This window comes from Phoca vitulina, unplaced genomic scaffold (assembly GCF_004348235.1).
Source record: "Phoca vitulina isolate PV1807 unplaced genomic scaffold, GSC_HSeal_1.0 scaffold10, whole genome shotgun sequence".
Taxonomy (NCBI): Eukaryota; Metazoa; Chordata; class Mammalia; order Carnivora; family Phocidae; genus Phoca; species Phoca vitulina.
Window position 1 is genome coordinate 28,156,567 of NW_022589713.1, and position 17,456 is coordinate 28,174,022.

General features: G+C 34.5%; 1 protein-coding gene across 6 annotated transcripts in view; it reads right to left on the bottom strand.

Annotated features, from left to right (window-relative positions):
• The window catches only part of TBC1D5 (TBC1 domain family member 5), a 568,425-nt gene that overhangs the window by 396,926 nt on the left and 154,043 nt on the right, over nt 1-17,456 (bottom strand). For 4 of the 6 annotated variants that reach the window (XM_032408765.1, XM_032408771.1, XM_032408769.1 and 1 more), the window contains one exon: nt 12,182-12,387. The exons of 1 other annotated variant lie outside the window; for it this stretch is intronic. The gene's annotated coding sequence lies outside the window, so the exon portion shown is untranslated. Of the gene's footprint in view, nt 1-12,181; nt 12,388-12,639; nt 12,682-17,456 lie in introns of those variants that run through there. One more of the 6 variants, XM_032408766.1, reaches the window with a different exon arrangement.

Sequence of the window (17,456 nt, forward strand, 5' to 3'; positions counted from 1 at the left end):
GAAGTACATAAGAAGAGGGGTTTCAAATACATTCCAAGTAATTTAGGCTTTCAAAATATCCAGCCAATATTTCACTACATGATGAAAAAAATTAAGTAACTGTTAAGTTGAGGCAAAATTAGTTCATGTCATTTATAAAATTCTGAACACATTTCTAATAACTAAAACCTTATTTTGTCTCAACAATAAATAAAATGTTAGTTTCATAATGGTCCAATAATTACAAATTAAAGTTTTCTTTAAAATCCTCTTTAAATGAGTCAGCTGTTCACAAACTACAAAGTATTCCTAAATGGGAATACCTAAAGTAAAAACTTCAAATTTCTATGTAAAGTAGAAATACAGTCACCTCTCAATTATAAAGGATCCGCTGTCTATTTGTCTAATTATGTGTTCATATAACTTCTCCCTTCCAATTCATGATGCTTCTTTCAGGTCTTCTAGGTACCAGAAAAGACTAGCAGAACTGCAAGGAAGTAGAGCTGAAACTGTTGGTCAATTTCACCATCCATTAAATCTTTGTAAAAGTGAGTAAGCCGAAGAGAATGTGAAACAGATTCTGTATTTTCCACACTTCAGTTTTATCTAGAATTGGCTGTTTCTTCACTATTGAAAGGTGAGAGTTATATACAGTGCATGTATATTGAAAACCTAAAAAAATTCACAATAAACTTAGCAAAAAAAAAAAAAGAAAATTGTTCCTTACATCATCCAATTTAAAAAGAAAGACATCTTAAAATGATATATTTATTTAAGTTAGCTGAGTACCTGCCATAGAGTAAACAGTTAATAAATATCTGTTGATCAAATGAATAGATGAATTCAGATTGGTTCTACTCTCAAAGTTGATGACATTTTAGAGTCTATTAACAGAGAATTACCTTTGACCTCCCCAACATTCCCAAAGATCTTCTCCACTTAAAATTTTTTAATTCAATGAATAGGATTTAAGAACCATCTTTATGTGTTACTCAAAATATGCCACTAGCATAAAACCGCACAGAGATAATGGTTCATCTTGTTTAACTTAGAAAAACTATTAGGATGGAATTAGAGGTTTGAGGATGGACATCAATATTAGCTTGCAAAGGAACACAAGTGTGTCAGAATGAGATAGCTGGGATTTTTGCATAAAATTTTGTGCTTGTAAAGGGAAAGTCACTGCAAATGGTTTACGTCAGTAACCTAAACACAGAAACCAAGTCCCAGGTGACAAAATGGCAACCCACTGGACAAATGTATATATGAAGCCCAGGGATGGAGATACATTAAATGATGTTAAATGATAAAGTTATATAACAGGGAATCAACTAAGAATATGATGAAGGAGTGGTCTATGACACATTAAACTGTTCACCTATGAAAAGAAGAATTCCCTGAAGTATCTTCTCAGAGTCAACCCATGAAGTACTGGTAGCCTTACCACAAAATAACAGATACATTTCCCATGTTAGACAATGATGTGATGTGGGTACATACCAAAAGAAAATGAGAGAACTTTTATTCTTGCCTAAAAGGTAAGGCAATAAGCTACAACCTACATTTAGAGGTAATCAAAATAAAGTTTCAAGAAGCACAAGTCATCTTATTTCTATTACATCCATAAATAGTAGGCTCCCAAAGACAGAGTACTAAGTAAATTGCTAGTATACCAAATATCCTTACTCTCAGTAGATGTGTCCTAAGTGCACAAGTGGACTTACGAATATATAGGTGATATTACTCAAAATGTTTTCCAGCCCAGTGATCAAGGAGCCTGTGCCAGGTTTTAGGGAATGGAAGGGTCTGTAGCACCTACGTAGTATGGGGAATCATAAGCACAAGGCTGCTCAGTTTTTTGATTTTAGAATTGCTCCTGTCCCACCTGTTATCCTTACTAAATTAAGCTCAACAGTATTTGAGCACAGTGAACAAGACGCTTAAATCATGTCACAAGACACCATGAGCAATATCTATAGCCAGAGGGGGAGTTTCATCACCACAGAGAGCTGGGAACTTTGTAAAGAATAGGTAGGAAGAACATTATGCAACTCAGAAACACATGTAGTGATCCCAGAAGTCATACTATACCAGAAAGAAAACACTAAAATGATGCTATTACTGTATCCCATATTCATCGACTATACTCCTAGGCTGCAGTAACTAGGAGAAATACGAGTCATAAGGAACACAACAGACCCTTGGCATTCGTGGATTTTTACATTCATGGTTTCACCCTTGGTTCAAACAATCTAGGACATGAAGCAATTTATCACTTTTCTGATAAGTGCATTTGAACCATAAGCTCCCTAAGGCTAGTATGAGAAAGGAGTCAATGGCTCTGCTTCTGATTTTAATGTAGCTTGATGGCTCTCAAGGACATACTATAGAAATATTTACATAAATATCAAGTTTCAAAAACTTCAAGATGTGTATCACTCATAAATGCCTGTTGTAGGTCTTAATTCCATTAACAACAAAAAATTTTTTAACACAAAATTCCTAAACTGGAAACCACCACTCATTTATAGTGCTAACACAAAAAGCACAAAGGGGTGAGTTAACAGAATAAAACAATCCTAAAGAAGTGGGAAGCAACTAGTCATCATGATGCTTCTTGTATGCCACATACCCTGAAAGTAGTACAAAGCTTGACTGAAGATTTTTAAACATGGATCTGTGCATGTATCTCTGCCTTCCTTTCTATTATTAAGGACAGACCAACTATGCTCTTATCTAAGCCCAACCTCTCTCTCCACTTGTACATACTGCTTCAGCCATTCTCCATTTTCTTGTATCATCAGTTATTCCTCTTCACCGAAGAAATCTTAATACTGATTGATGTATACTACTTCTCCTCTACTTTAAAAAAAAAAAAAAAAAAAAAATCCTTTCTTAACTTCAACTTCCCTATTAAGCTGCCATGTTTCTCCTTCCACTCTCCCTTAAACCGACTCCAGTCAGATTTTGTTCTTTACTAAAACTACTCTTCTCAAAGTCACCAATGACTTCTCATTGCTAAATCCAACAGTCAATTCACAATTCATCCATAACTTCACCTTTCAGCAGCATGTCACAGATGATCATTCTTCTTCCTTGAAATATTTACACCATTTAGGTTCATTAGCTTTCAGATTTTCTGAAAGCCAAATTCCTCTTACCTCACTGGGTTTTCGGTCCCTGGCCTTCTCTACTACTTCTACTTTCCCTAACCCTGTTTAAGTACTTAGAGTACTCCAAAGCTAGGACCTTCAATTGCCTCTAGCTATATTTACTGGATTACATCAATATTACCCCTTTAAAAATACCATCTACAACTGACGATTTCCATGGTTTATCTCCTTTATCTCAGACCTCTCACCTTAACTCTGGACCAGTGTATCTGTCCCCTTGACCTTTTCCACTTGGTATCTAATAAACATCTCTAACTCAGCATGTTCAAAACCAAATTCCTAGCCTTCTCCCCCTCATGTACACCTTGCATAATCTTCCCCTTCTTTATCAAATGAAACTCTATCTTTCCTATTATTCAGAACAAAACATTACTAGAGTCATTCTTAACTCCTCTCTCTCTCTCATAATTCAAATCTAATCCATCAGCAAATCCTGGTCAAGCCACAATCATCTCTCATCTCTAACCTTCTATATGATCCCTCTGCTTCTGCCCTTGCTCCCTTAAAATCAATTTTAATTGATTTTAAATTAACTGTAATTCTTTTAAACTATAAACAAGATGATACTCACCAATGGCTCCCCATATCATTCAAAATAAAAGCTAAACACATATCTTAAAAGACCTAGATTCCCAGTCACCTCTGTAATTTAATCCTACTATTCTCCCCTCACTTTGCTGTAGCCACACTGAACGCTCTTGTTCCTGAACACATCAGCAGTATTCTAACATCAGGGCCTTTGCACCTCTTGTTCCCTCTGCTTGAGATGCTCACTCCTCACCTCTGTCAGGTTTTTACTAGAATGTTACCTTTTCTGAGAGACTTTCCCTGACCACCCTATTTAAAATTTCCATCCCTCTCACTGTACTCTGAACTCTCTATCCTCTAGTCACTGCTTTATTTGCCTTCATAGCACAACCATCTAACCTACTATATATTTAATGTATTTATTTATCTAGCTGCTTGTAGACTTTGCTACCTTAAAACTGAAGCTTAATGAAGTTAAGAATTTCTATTTTGTTTTCACTGTGATATAACATAGAACATTTTTCAGTGAGACTAGCTTCAAATTTCTTAGAAGGAATAAGGGATGGTAGAAAAAACTGAGCAAAAGATTCAGTTTTGAGAAAAATTATTTTAAATCTAGAAATATATACCCAGCTAAATGATCAATCAACGGCGAGAATAAAAGAAAAACATTTTCTAAAGAAAAAAAAAAAGCTCTAATATGTACAACTCAGAAAATACAACTTTCACCATTTAGCCTTCTGAAAATTTATTTAAAGAAACCTAAGAATAAAGATGACAATGAGATCCAAGCAATACTGGAACTAATCCAGTAATATAACTAAAAGAAATCTGGGAATGACACTTCAGCAAAAGGCCAAGGAAGCTCTGGTTCACTGGTTCATACTAAAATAGAACGTCCAGGATAAGTGAGGTATTTCTTCAAAAAGAACGTAGATAACCTTACAAAAATGTTATCTTATGATGAAGGAACCTGGAAGTACAATTGTAGTGTGCTATCCATAATAACAGAGACATAGTTTTCCAATGAGAATTAAACAAAAAGAATGGTAACTTAAAACTGTGGCCAAAAACATAGAACTACACATACACACACACACACACACAAAAAAAACATGGTAGAAATATGAAATAAAATATAGTAATGATTTTGAGAAAATGAAGAAAAGTAAGAAATCTTTTATTCTGGAAAACAATGTCCATGTATCAGTTAATGCTGGAAGGAAAACAGAATTAAGTGATACTCCGAATTGATATATAATTGCTATATAAGAAATACCAGATATAATCATTTCTCTATGATATTACTTGGCTCTAAGGCATTCACAATGATCTTAAAATCATAATGATCATTCTGATTATCGTAAAAAAAGGGAAAATAACAAGTATTGGCAAGATGTGAAAAAAACTGAACCCACATACATTGCTTGTGGGAATATCAAATGCTGAGGCTACTGTGGTAAACAAGTGAGTAGTTCCTCAAAAATTTAAAAGAATTATAATATGACACAGCAATTTCACTCCTGGTATATATCTAAAGAAACTGAAAACAAGTACTCAAATAAATATATATAAATATGAATTCACAGAAGCACTATTCATAATATCCAAAAAGTGAAAGCAAACCGAATGTTTATATATATGATGGAGTATTATTTGAATGTGAAAAGTAATGAAGTACTCATACACACTACAACATAGATGAACCTTGAAAACATTACGCCAAGTGAAAGAAGCCAGACTTAAAGGTCATATAACACTGTAGGATTCCATTTACATGACATATTCAGAATAAATTCATAGAGACAGAATGCAGGTTGGCACATACCAGGGACTGGGGAAAGGGCAGAAGGAGGAGAAACTGTTAAAAAGGTAAGGTGTTTTACTTTGGAGTGATGGAAACGTGTGGAACTTCAGAGAGGTGGAGGTTGCGCACCACTGTGAATGTGCTAAATTCTATTGTGTACTACATTTTATGTTATGTGAATTCTACCTCAAGAAATGATTTAAGAAAATGATTTTAAAATAAAAAGATACATTGCTTTTAGAAGAGTCTTTCCCTATTTTCTTATTATCAAAGTATTTAAAGATTTCCATAGTCTTCTTTAATATTGGAAGGCTCTTAAGAACAAATATTTTTGGTTTTGAAAAAATATTTATCTAAAGTTCACTTATTTAAGTTCCATTTCAGTTTTGTTATTTCCTCTCTTAAGTTCAAGTAAAATAAAAAAAAAAAGTTGTATTTTTAAAATGTTAGATCAGTACATCTCCATATTATAGGAGCTGGAATTTTTTTTGGTTTCTTTTTTTTATATTTTTAAGTTTTGTTCAGCTGTATTTAGGTATAACTGACCTCAATATAATGTAATAAAACTGTAAGATATTCAAAGTGTACACCATGATATGATGTACATATACATTGTAAAATGATTAATTGATAAATTAACTGGATTAATGGAATTAACACATCCATCAACTGCACATACCTTTTTTTTTTTAGTGAGAACATTACATTTCTAATTTCTTGGCAAATTTCACTTCTGTAATACAGTGATATCAACTATAGTCACTATGTTATACATTAGATCTTCATCTTATAGCTAAAAGTTTGTACCTCTTTACCAACCTATCCCTATTTTCTTCACCAACCCCCCCCCCCCCCCAGCCCATGGCAACTACTTTTCCACTCTTTGTTTCTATAGTTTGACTTTTTTTCCCTTATTTTATAAACTCTACATGTAAGTGATACTAGGCAGTATTTGTCTTTCTCTGTCTGCCTTATTTCACTGGGCATAATGCACTCAAGGTCCACCTATATAGTCACAAATGGCTGGAATGCCTTCTTTCTCATGTCTGAATAATACTCCATTGTATATATGAATACTCTATCGTGTGTGTGTGTATACATATATACACACACCACATCTTCTTTATCCATTCATCTACTAGTAGACACTTAAGTTGTTTCCAAATCTTGGCTACTGTAAATAATATTGCAATGAACACATAAGGGCAGTATCATGTCAATACTCTACTGGATATATACCCAGAAGTCAAATTGCTGGATCTTAAGGTAGTTCTATTTCTAATTTCTGGAGGAACTCTATACTGTTTTCATAGTGGCTACACCAATCTACATTCCCACCAACAGTGAACAAGGGCTCCCTTTTCTCCATATCCTCAGCAATACTTGTTATCTTTTTGATCATATTTTAAGAGGTGTGAGGTGAGATTTTACTGTGGTTTGGATTTGCATTTCCCCGATGATTAGTGATGTTGGGCACCTTTTAATGTAGATCTTGGTTATTTGTGTGTCTTCTTTAGAAAAATGTCTATTCAGTTATTCTGCCTATTTTTTAATCAAATTGGTTGCGTTTTTTACCATTGAGTTGTGAGAGTTCTCTGTGTATTTTGAATATTAACCCCTTATATGATATATAATTTGCAAATATTTCCCCTTATTTGGTAGGTTGTCTTCTCATTTTTGTTGATAGTTTCCTTTGCTGCTCAGTAGCCTTTTAGTTCAATGTACTTTTTTTTTTTTTTAAGATTTTATTTATTTGACAGAGAGAGAGACAGTGAGAGAGGGAACACAAGCAGGGGGAGTGGGAGAGGGAGAAGCAGGCTTCCCACGGAGCAGGGAGCCCGATGTGGAGCTCGATCCCCGGACCCCAGGATCATGACCTGAGCCGAAGGCAGACCTTAACGACTGAGCCACCCAGGCACCCGTCAATGTACTCTTACTTGATTTTTCCTTTTCTTCCCTTTGCTTTTGGTGTCAAATTCAAATAATTATCACCAGGACCAATTTCAAGCAGCTTACCCTTGTTTGCCTCTAGATTTTTAAGTCTTTAGTCCATTTAAAGTTGATTTTTCTATATGGTATAAGATAGGGATCCAATTTCTCACAACATTACTAAAGAGACTATCCTTTCCCAGTGTCTATTCTTGGCTCCTCTTTCAAAAATTAATTGACTATATATGTGTGGGTTTATTTCTGGGCTCTCTATTCTGTCCCATTAATCTGTGTGTCTGTTTTTATGCCAATACCATACTGTTGAGATTCCTAAAGCTTTGTGATATAATTTTAAATTCAGAAGTGTAATGCCTTCAGCTTTGTTCTTTCTCAAGGTTGTTTTGACTATTTCGGGTCTTTTGTGGTTCCATACAAATTTTAGGATTGTATGTTTGATTTCTAAGAAAAATGCCAGTGGACTTTTGATAGAGATTTAATTGAATCTGTAGATAGCTCTGAGTGGTATGGATATTTTAACATATTAATTCTTCCAAGCCATGAGCACAGAGTATCTATCCATTTATTTGTGCCGTCTTCAATTTCTTTCATCAATGTCATAGTTTTCAGTGTACTGATTTATTCCTAGGCATTTTATTCTTTTTGATGCAATTGTAAATGGGGCTGTTCTCTTAATTTTGCTTTTGGATAGTTCATTGTTAGTTTATAGAAATACAACACATTTTTTTATATTGATTTTTTATCCTACAATTTTACTGAATTCATTTATTAGTTCTAACAGTTTTTTTTTTTTTCAGAAGTCTTTAAGGTTTTCTATAGATAATATCTCTGCAAATACAGTTTTACATCTTCCTTTCTGATGTGAATGCCTTTTATTTCTTTTTCTTGCCTGATTGCTCTCACCATGATTTCCAGTACTAGGTCAAATAAAAATGGTGAGATTCGCTCTTTGCATATAGGGAACATTACCTCCTTCATCATAATTGCTCACTGCAAAAATAACTCTGATGAATAGTCCACATAAAGAACAGTTAGGTCCTGGCAAGGAAGAAAAAAACAAAAGGCAAGTTTGGGCATTCCTGTCTTATTCCTGATCTTAGAAGATAGGCTTTAAGCTTTACACCATTCAGCATGATGTAAGCTGTGGACTTGTCATATATTGCCTTATCATGTTGAGGTATATTCCTTCTATACCCATTTTGTTGTCAGTTTTTATCATAAATGAATGTTGAACTTTGTCAAATGCTTTTTCTGCACCTGTTGAAATTATCATATGATTTTTATCCTTCATTTTATTAAGTGGCATATCACGTTGACTAACTTGTGGATGTTGAACCATCCTTGATTCCCTGGAACAAATCCCACTTGATCATGGTATTTGACCCTTTTAAGATACTGTTGAATTCATTTCTGTTCAGTTTGTAGATGATTTTTGCATCTGTCTTTATCAGGGATGCTGGCCTATAATTTTCTTCTCTTGTAGCATCCTTACCCAGTTTTGGTGTCAGGGTAATGCTGGCCTCATAAAATGGCTTTGGAAATAGAGTTGACTCTTAATGTGGAGATTAGAGACACTGGCACTTCATTCAGTGAAAATCCATGCATAACTTGTGACCCCCCAAACACTTAACTACTAATAACATACTATTGACTAGAAGTATTACCAATAACATAAACAGTCAACTAAGACATATTTTGTATTTTATATGTATTAGATACTATAATCTTACAATGAACTAAGAAAATGTTATTAAGAAGCTCATAAGGAAGATAAAATATATGTATAGTACCGTACTATATATAAAAAAAAATCCACATATAACTGGATCCACACTAGTTCAAACCCATATTGTTTAAGGGTAAACTGTATTGCCTCTTCTATTTTTTGGAAAAGTGTGAAAAGGACTGGCAATAATTCTACTTTAAATGTTTGGTAGAATTCACCTTTTAAGCCATCTGGTCCTGGACTTTTCTTTCTTGGGAGGTCTTGTCTCCCCTCATCTGTCCTCATCTCCCCTTGTCTCCCCTCCCCTCCCCTTCCTCTCTTTCCTTCTTTCTATTAGCCACTGTAAGTTTTTGATGTAGTGTTTAATGATTCATTAGTTGCACATAACACCCAGTGCTCATCACAACACATGCCTGTAAGTTGGTACAGCCACTCCGAAAAACAGTATGGAGGTTCCTCAAGATGTTAAAAATAGAGGTACCCTATGACCCAGCAATTGCACTACTAGGTATTTACCCCAAAGATACAGATGTAGTGCAATGAAGGGCACATGCACCCCAATGTTCATAGCAGCAATGTTCACAATAGTCAAACTGTGAAAGGAGCCAAGATGCTCTTGGGAGGTTTTCCATTACTTATTCAATCTCCTTACTAGTGATCGGTCTGTTCAAATTTTCTATTTCACATGATTCAGTCTTGGTAAGTTGTATGTTTCCAGGAATTTCTTCTGGGTTGTCTAATTTGTTGGTGTATAATTGTTCATGGTAGTCTCCTACGATCTTTGTATTTCTGTGGTGTCAGTTGTAAAATGTCCTCTGTAGTTCCTAATTTCATTTTTTTGAGTCCTCTTGTTTTTGTACATCTAGCTAAAGTTTTGTCTATTTTGTTTTTATTTTGAAAAAAAAAAAAAAAAAAAAAAAAAAACAGCAACAGTTCTTGCAGCGCCCGGGTGGCTCAGCTGGTTGGGCATCCAACTCTTGGTTTCGTCTCAGGTGATCTCTTGAGTAGTGGGATCAAGCCCTGTGTCAGGTTCCACACTCAGTGAGGAGTCTGTTTGGGGGTTCTCTCCTTCTGCACCTCCCCCCACTCACACGCACTTGTGCACTCTCTCTGAATAAATTTTTTAAATTAAAAAAAAAAATACAGCTCTTAGTTTCATTGATACCTTCTCTTGTCATTTTAGTCACTATTTCGTTTATTTTTGCTCTTTGTTGTTTCCTTTCTTCTAATTTCGTGTTTAGTTGGTTCTTCTTTTTCTAGTTCCTTTAGGTATACAGTTAGGTTGTTTATTTGAGCTCTTTCTTTTTTCTTACTGTATGCATTTATCCCTATTATGAACTTCCCTTTTAGAACTCCTTTCGCTGCATTTGACTAAGGATAAATTGTATCATCTTTTTATTTTTCTATATATGCCAACCTTTCTACCACAACTTTTATAATCAGAAAAAAATGCTTGCAATTTTTTAAAGGATAAAAACATTAAATATGATGGGAATGCGTACTAGAAGAGACCACTTTGGGAAAGGATCTGAGTTATTCTAACTGGTATATAGGACTTAAAACAAGTTAAAAATGTTTTAAACCAGGAATGGCTTGAGGGCATCATCCTGCACATATAATATACATAGAACGAGCAAGAGGAGAATAAAGAAATATATACTTTACTATAATAGGATGATTCTATCAAAGATTTATCCCCTTTTCAAATTTTGAGATTTGACCATTTGTACCTGTGTTCTCATATACTATAGAGGAACCAAGTTAAGTGTTCTGGTATTTCCCAGTAGTTACTCAGCTCTTTGACCACATCATTTGATAGCTTACAGTGAATACAGAGAGAGATCAGAAGCATGGAGAAGACAAGAGAAATGGCAGCTTGACTGAGATGGAAAACAAACTATCTGATTCCATGTACTTCCTGAGTCAGTCATGAACAAACATAAAGTGATCTAAAGTATGGATTTTAAAACTGCAAAGGCAATCCACTATTAGATAGGGAAATAAATTCAGTTATAGGAAGGAGCATGTATTAAATGAAATATCAAAAATTAGAATGGAATAGAGCACAGCACACGTTCCAGTCAGTTACGGTTAAAACTATTTCAACTTTTATTTCAGTTTCATTGGTACATTTATACCTGTGGAAAATGGCTCATAAATGTAAAATTTATTTCTTACAATGGGTTGTGGTTAAAAAAAATATGTGAATGCCTCCTATCTGATATATCTTCAACTCCAAATTCAATAATTCTACTTTTGCTACTCTTTTAATTCAGTGAAGGGAGGCGGGTGCCAAGGGGGGAAGAGACAGATACGAATACAAAAAGCATTCTATAGGGAAAGTGCTGAAAGTCTCCCAGCAGGAAAATATTTTTAAGTGCCCCCCCCCCCCAAGGCTCAGTTAAACAAGAAGGAAAACAATTAGGAAAAGATTGGAAACTGGTGACTAGATATAAGAAGTTGAAAGAAACTGATCAGGGAACTCTGAGTAACTATTAGTGAACAACATCATTCCCTGAAGCCTACAATCTAAATACGGCAGTATGTATAAACACCCTCTCTCTCTCTCTCACACTCACACACACACTTTTTATACATGAATCTACAGAACACATTACCATATAAGGATATTGTTACCGATAAATGTTTTTGTCCCCCCAAAACTCATATGCTGAAATCTTAATTCCCAATGTAATGGTATTCAAGTGAGGCCGTTAGGAGGTGATTAGGTCATGATGGTGGAGCCCTTATGAATGGGATTAGTGCCCTTATAAGAGGACCCCATAGAACTTTCTCATTCCTTCTACCACGTGAACACACATAAAGAAGATGGTGGTCTATGAATCAAGCACTGGCACCTTTATCTTGGACTTACAGTCACCAGAACTATGAGAAATAAATTTCTGTTGTTTATAAGTCACCAAGTCTATGGTATTTTTGTTAGAGTAGCCCAAACAGACTAAGACAGGTATTGATGGTATTCAATTTTTGAATGTACATTTTGAATAAATATACGCTTACCTTTCAGGAGACCTTTATTGATCCACAAATCTAACTGACACTTGAAAATGCATGCTCTTGTTACAGGTCAAAGATGACTTCAGACTCAGTACAAAACAGTTCTCCAAATACAAGTCTTGATTGGCAAATAGGAAGCAAAGAAGAATGAAGAAATAGAAATCAGCTGAGTTTTCCCTCAACTGAGCTGCTGGCAAAAAAGCAAATACCTAGAAAAATAAATAAATAAAATAGCTTCAAACATTCCTATCCCAGAAGGAACCTTAAACCAAAGCAAACAATGAAAAAGGAAAGCTGAAAAAATTTATGGCATATTATTTTAGGCTTTTAGAGGATAATTGTTAGCCTACTCACTAATCACTTTTTCTATCATCAATTTTAACTACTGGAAGAAAGGAAATCATTTCATTATACCTACAATAAACGGCATTATAATACAAAAAAATTTTAAATCAAAACACCTTAGGGGCGCCTGGGTGGCTCAGTTGTTAAGCGTCTGCCTTCGGCTCAGGTCATGATCCCAGGGTCCTGGGATCGAGCCCCGCATCGGGCTCCCTGCTCCGCGGGAAGCCTGCTTCTCCCTTTCCCACTTCCCCTGCTTGTGTTCCCTCTCTCGCTGTGTCTCTCTCTGTCAAATAAATAAATAAAATCTTTAAAAAAATAAAAAAAATAAAATAAAATAAATAAAAACACCTTAATATAAAACAAATCACATGTTAAACTTCATTTCACTGAAATGACATAAAAGTGTTCAAATAATGAACACACTATTCTAATATAGTAAAATAATACCAAGTATTGAAATTACATAAAATAAAAAAATTGGAAATTTAACATTTGAAAACATGTGGAAAAAAATTCCATTGAAAAGGATTCCATAGCATTAATAAAATGTAAAATTAGAATACTGATGTATCAGTGTAACAAGTAAATATTATTTGTGAATTTAAAATTTCCACAACCTTCCTGCATAAAGAAAAAGAAAAATACCACCTTTAGTAATATTCTTCCAAAAATCATATCTGACATAGATATAACCTGTATGAAATCTGCAAGAATGAAAACTGAATTTCTTAAAGTTATCTAATTTAAGTAAAGAATCTCTTAATATAATAAATTACTAAACTATCATAATAAATTATCATCACTTTCCTCTAGATTTCATTCTGTATTAGTTTACTCCCTATAACCTGTTTGAACTTATTGGTGGCTCAGCATATGTACAAAAGTAATTAGGTAATATAATGTGAAACATAAATAACACAGAACTGAAAAACATTATGATAATAGATATAACTGAAACATAGTGAGATTCAAAAGAAATTACTTACTTAAAACACATTTTAGCATCATATGCTATTAAAACCAAATAGCAAGGTATGATTTCTAAAGAATAGGAATGAATGTGGCATTGATCTCTAGACAGATGAACAGAAACTTCTGTGCTCTTGTATCGAATACAACTCATGTTTTCTTTGTTTGATAAAGAAAATGATTACATTCTGATGTAGCATTTCCTTATTTTAACTTTCAGTCTTACCTGAAAAGCTACCAACAACTCATTTTTAAATTATATAATATACATGCAAAATACACCTAAATACGGTCAACACCTCCTTGGACAGTAATATAGGCACGTGCTTCTTCTGTATGGTTGAGCTAAAAATTATTACACCACTAAAATAAAGCAAGTCTCTATTTCTCATTTTTCCCTTGTAAAAATACAGACCATTTTTATTCTATGGATGGCTCTTTAGAATGAAAGACATTCAAATATCTTTCAACTATTCCAAGATATGTGTATTTGACAAATGTGTTTATGTAACAGTTAATACATACTGTCATACTACCGTGCCAATATCATTCAGAGAATGATGGCTATTTCCTCATGATGTGGAACAGTAACCAAAGAAAAACTGACAACATAATCAGTGTCCTGAGAAGTTATACTTTGTTTTGTTTCTAAATACATACTTTACACTCAGGTCAATTTTACATTTCTTACACTGCTTGGATCGTAATTTACTTTCTTGCTCCAACAGAATATATTCAATAAAATATCTCACTGGCATAACCATCAGAGAAACCAAAAAGGAGAAGAAAGACTACAAGGCAGAACTGGATAACACAGAGGGTTTATCTGTACAGTAAGACTGTATGAAACTAGACTTCTTCGGAAATCTGTAGGCAGAAAAAATGTTTACCATAGTCTCACTGAAAGGATATACCAGTTCTTTTTCTGGTTATTCTCTATGGAATTGCATAAATATTGAGAAATCTAGAAATAGATATACACATGCACATATAAAAATTATTGTCAGTGTATAAGTTACTGCTGCCCTGGGACTGCAATAATTTATGTAACATCTGTTTTCATATTTTTCTAATTTTTTTCCTAATTAACATGCATATTTAACACATAAATGCTCAGACCACCTCTTTTTTCTGCTGACTGTGCCTCTTTATTTTTGAAGTTGTGCACTCCTAGGGAGAATTCAGCAGAGTTGGAAACCAAAATCTTATTGAAAGCACTAATTTTAAAATGTAAACAACAGTATTAAACCAACTTTCAAGAAAATACTAAAGTCTTCTTGTTTTCACAATAACCATTCAATCTGCCAACAACAGTCATACAGTAACTTAAGGTCCAAATACCAAAAAGCAAATGCAAGCCTAATTCCAATATTATATTAATCTTCTTGATTTCTTTTTAATTTTTATAAAATCTGAGAAACCTGCTATAAAATCTATGATTTTTTGTCTTTGTACAAGTTTTAGTAGTATTTTTAAATTGTTATGCCTCAGGCAACTAACATACATGAACACATTACATATGGTAAGCATCAAGAAGTATGTAATCAGCTATATGTTTCTGAATTGCAAATTTCAAATCCTGTGCAGATGTGAGGAAAGGAGAAAGTTTTTATTCTGAAGTGCATTCAAGTACAATGAACTTCTGGAAGCTCTTAATCTGTACTAATTTCAAAACACTACTTATCTTTATTTTTAATAGAAAAACTAAAATTAGAAGCCGATCAAACAAATGCTACAATACTAAAGTATTCCTAAAAACCAATGTTTAATATGCCAACACTGTGACTCCATCTGCACTTACCTCACTTTAGAATTAAACACTTTGTATCAAACTGCCTAGTTATATATTTCAGTCAGTCATTTATTACTTCTCATCTGTTGTCAGGACTGTTCTAGGCCTTTGTAAACACTGAAATTCTCAACCCTCATAGAACTTACATTTTACTTGGGAAATCAGAGAGTATCAAATAACAATGCAAATACATAACTGCAAACAGAGATAAATGCTATTAAAAATATGGGAAGGGGTGAGCCTTTGTAATAGGAGACTTGATTTAGCTCAGAGGTCAGCAAAGACCTAAAGAAAGACTATTTAAGATCTGAAAACTATGAGAAATGTTATAGTCTAGGCACAGCAAGTACTAAGGTCCAAAAGCATTAAGGGAAAAGCACATTCAGAGTCAAGAAAGAGAAGTGACAGGCCAGTCACAGCTAGAGAGGGAATATATGTGAAACAAAATGGGGCAGAAGTCAAAAAGGGAAAATTACTATAGGGTTTTAAATACAGTATGACAATCAACTTCACATTGAAAATTTATCAAATTTGGCTGAATTATGTAGAGGAGCAAGAAAGGTACAGGGGAGAAGTTAGGTGTGAGATGACAGTAGCTTAGACTAAAGTGATGGTGGTAAAGAAGGTGAAGAGAAGGCAGAAGAGATTTATGGGCAAACAATCAGAAGAATTTGGTGAAAGATTAGATTTTGTGGAGGATGAAGATGGATAGCAATTCCATTCACTGATATAAAGAAACCTGGAAGAAGATCAGCTGTTGGAAGAAAGAGCCCAAGTTAGAATAGGACATATTATGGGATTACCCATTGGAGATGTCTTCTAGGGAGTTCAATGTAAACATCTAGAGCTATAAAAGTCTGGAGCTTTAAGAAAAGTCTGCGCTAGAATCAAATTTAGAATTTATTAGAATATGGGTAGAAAAAAAAAAAAGATGCCTACATTGCTTTCCCACCTCCCAAAAAAATCCCACACACATGCTGTATCTTCCTCGTTTCTAGCTATCATACCACCTCAGAACAGAAAGACATATATTCCATAATGTGACAAACTCATTTAGCCTGTGACTGCTTAACTCCATAAGGCATATTTGCCTTAAGTTGCTAAATAATAGTCATCATTTATCGTAATGCCTACTCAAGATCAGAACCATTAAAAGTATGTTGAAGCACTCTAAAAATGTGCATCAGACCATTAATCCTCACAATAACCTTAGAATTTAACAATTACTGAGCCTACATTTCAGATAGGGACACTGAAGTTTAGGGAAGTATGAGAGTTGCTAGTAAAGCCAGTAAGTGATAGAGGCACGTTTCCAACCCAAGCATACCTGAAACCACAGCATTTTCTTTCCATTAAAAAGGTAGCAGGTATAGTGTCAAGAGTCTGGTTTCAATCCTGGCCCCAGAAGACCACTTAAGCTCTCTTACATTTCTTCACCTGCAATTCCTAGCAATTGCTAGGAAATAACTGACAATTTAGGAATAACTGACATTTTAGGAAACATAAAAAGCCTCTGTCACAGCCTACTGGGTTGTGCATCACCAATCATATGACTTGTTCCTTTACCACAGGAGCTCCAGTTGAGAGAGGACTTAGAGCAGAAAGTAAGGCTGACACTGAAAGCTTTGAAAATTTCACAGTATAGGGCATAGCAGGTCATCAGGAACAATACTTCGGCTTACCCCTGTTCTTCCTCTAATGGAGAAGAGTAGTTTCCATCAAAAGAGCCAGAAGCCAATATCCTAAAAGCTGTAGGTGGAGAGTTCAGCAGTGCTTCTAAAACTTTACAGTGCATAAAAATCACCTGAGAAACTTCTTAAAATGGAGATTCCCAAGCCGATCCTATCAAGGATTCTGATACAGAAGTGGAACAGATCACCCTTCAAGCTTTCTAGAAGATAGATCTACCTACAACAACCACTTTCCATTCTTCAGGCACATAATTTTTAAATTATTTGTTGAACATATATATTACTTCATTTAGCCCAATTAAATTGTACCCAACTTGGGGCACCTGGGTGGCTCAGTCGGTTAAGCATCTGACTCTTGATTTCAGCTCAGGTCATGATCTCAGGGTTGTGAAATTCAGCCCCATGTCAGGCTCTGTGCTGGGCATGGAGCCTGCTTAAGACTCTCTCTCTCTCCCTCTGCCCCTCCCCCCCTAAAAAATAA